Raw genomic sequence first — 2,500 nt, forward strand, 5'->3', positions numbered from 1 at the left:
CTCTCGGCGTGGGTCGGCGAGGTCGCTCGGCGGCCGGGCCGCCGCGTCCCCGCGCCGGCGGGGACGGCCCGAGCCGCGGCGGTCCTCTCGGGCGCAGCGCCGGGCTACTGAGGGAAACCCCGGGCCCCGAGAAGGACGCCGCGGTGGTGGCGGCAGACGTCGGGCGCGCCCCCGCCGGCGGACGCTCCCCCGAGGGCGGCAGCGGGGGAGGCACCCCGGCGGGGCCATGCAGGTCGTTTCCCTCGCCCCAGGGCCAGGTACCTAGCGCTCCGCGCCTCCGGCGGTCCCCGGCTTTTCTCCCTCGGCGTCGTCAAACGCCGCGGGGGGGCGCCGAAAGGGCCCGCCGAGCCGGGGCGGCGGTTTAAAGACTCGGGCGGCTCGGCGCGTTCCCCTCCGCCGCGGCGGCGGCGGCGGTGGCGGCGGCGGCGGACGGTGCGCCGGGCCGGTGGTGTGCGGCTCCATTGAGGGGTGGGGAGCTACTCCCGCTTGATCCCCTGCGGTGGTGTCCGCGGCCGCCGGCCCGCGCCCGCCGCGTCGCGGCCGTCGTCCCCGCCGCGTACCGCCCGCGGCCGGGGTGGTTTCCGCGCCGCGCCGGGGAGGGGCGCCCTGCCCCCCCCTCTCCGTGGCCCGGCCTCGGCGGAGAAGAGGCCGCGGCGCGCGGTCGGCCGCGGGGGCCGACCCGCCCGCCTCGAAACGGGCGACGCCGGCGAGAAGAGCGCGCGCTCTCTCGCCCCCCTTCCTCAGCTGCGGGGTTGCGGCCGCCGGGGCCCGCCGCGCTCTCCTCCTTCCCGGGCCGCCTCCGCGGTCTCTCGCGCGCGGCGCCGCGTCCGGCGCCGCGGCCGCGCCTTCTCTCTGTCCCCCTCGACGGCCTTCCCCTCGAGCGCGCCGGCGGCCGCCGGTCGCCGGCCATCCCCCGGCTCTGAGCGCCCGCGCCCGCCCGGGGCGAGCGCTCGGCGGGCCCTCCGTCGCCGGGAGGGTCCGCGAGCGCGGGCGGCCCCGTGCCGAGCGGCGGCGGCGCCGCTCGGCGAGTGTCCCCCGCGAGCCAGCGCGCGGGGGACGGTCGGCCGGAAGGCGCCCGCCGTCGCCGGCGGCGGTCCCGGCCCGGGCCCCGCCCGCCGCCTCCCCGTCGCCCTTCCCCGGCCGCTCGCGGACCGGGAGGAAGGTAGGGCGGGCGTCGCTCCCCCACGGGCTCGGCGCTCGCGCGCCTTCCCCCCGGGCGCGTGCCCCTAAGGGGAAGGGGCTCCGTGGCGGTGCGAGGCGGCGGCGGTCCCGGGAAGGGCGGCCGTCGCGGCGGCGGGTCAGCCGCCCGGCAGGCTCCGGGCACTCGCGACGCCGGCTCGGGTCTCGGTGTGGCGCCCGCCTCCGGCGCCGGCGGCGGAGCGCGTCCGCCAGGCGCTCGCCCTCTCCCGGCGGGAGCCGGTCCCGCGGGGGGGCCGTGTGTGTGCCGGTAGGGCGGTGGCCGTCGCGTGCCGTCTCGAGCGCGGTAAGGCCGCTGGGGAAAGAGAGAGCGAGCGAGCCGAGAGAGAGAGCAGAGAGAGGGCCGGCCGCGCGCCGTGGCGCGGCGGCGCGCTCCGCGAGTCCGCGGGAGCGGTCGTAAGAGAAGGGGGAGGCGGCGCGCGCGGGGGCCGACGGCCGCGCCCCCGGCCGCGTGCGTCCCGTCGTCCCGTGGCAACGAGGCCGGGCGGGCCACCGCGTGGCCCCCCGCGGTCCGGCGCGCGCCGCGCGGCTCCCTCCGTGCGGAGGCCGGGCCGAGCCCGGGCGCCTGGGCCGCCTTCGAAGGACGGCACGGGAGGCGGCGTCTCCCCCCCCCCACCCTCGCGGCGGGGGGAGGCGGTCGGGGGCGCGGGCCCCCCCGCTTTTCCGCCGACCTTCGGAGCGTTCCGTGGGTTTCGCTCTCGCTTCGTTTTTTTTCTTCCCCCCACCTCGGTTTGTGGTTGCGTGTGTGCTCGTACGGTTGGCAGCCGGGGCCGCGCGGCCGCGCGCGGGCCCTCGGCGAGAGAAAGAAAAGAGGGGGCCGCTCGACGCGAGCGGTCTCCCGGCCCCTCCGCCCGTGCGCGGGGTGGGTGCCGAAAGGCAGACAACTCTTAGCGGTGGATCACTCGGCTCGTGCGTCGATGAAGAACGCAGCTAGCTGCGAGAATTAATGTGAATTGCAGGACACATTGATCATCGACACTTCGAACGCACTTGCGGCCCCGGGTTCCTCCCGGGGCTACGCCTGTCTGAGCGTCGCTTGACGATCAATCGCCGCCCGGGGGGGGTTCGCCACCCCGGCGGCGCGGCTGGGGTCGCATCGCAGGCCCGTCGGCCGCGGCCGTCGTGGCCGCGCAAGGGCCTTCGTCCCCCTAAATGCAGACTCGGGGAGCGCTCCGTAGCTCCCCGCTCCCGGAGCGAGCCGCTGGGGCGGAGCTCGTCCTCGCCGGGGGCCGCGCCGCCAGGCGGTGGCGCGGCGGCCGGAGAAGAGAGAGCGAGAGAGACGCGGTCGAGGGCGCCCCGCCGA

At 79.2% G+C, this 2,500-nt stretch overlaps 1 non-coding gene across 1 annotated transcript; it reads left to right on the plus strand.

The window, feature by feature from the left end:
- The first annotated feature begins 2,079 nt into the window (after positions 1-2,079).
- LOC140681676 (5.8S ribosomal RNA) lies at positions 2,080-2,232 on the plus strand. Its single transcript, XR_012052708.1, has one exon. It is a non-coding gene; the product is annotated as a 5.8S ribosomal RNA (ribosomal RNA).
- The last annotated feature ends 268 nt before the right edge of the window (positions 2,233-2,500 follow it).

The sequence above is a fragment of the Taeniopygia guttata genome, chromosome 37, assembly GCF_048771995.1.
Source record: "Taeniopygia guttata chromosome 37, bTaeGut7.mat, whole genome shotgun sequence".
Lineage (NCBI taxonomy): Eukaryota > Metazoa > Chordata > Aves > Passeriformes > Estrildidae > Taeniopygia > Taeniopygia guttata.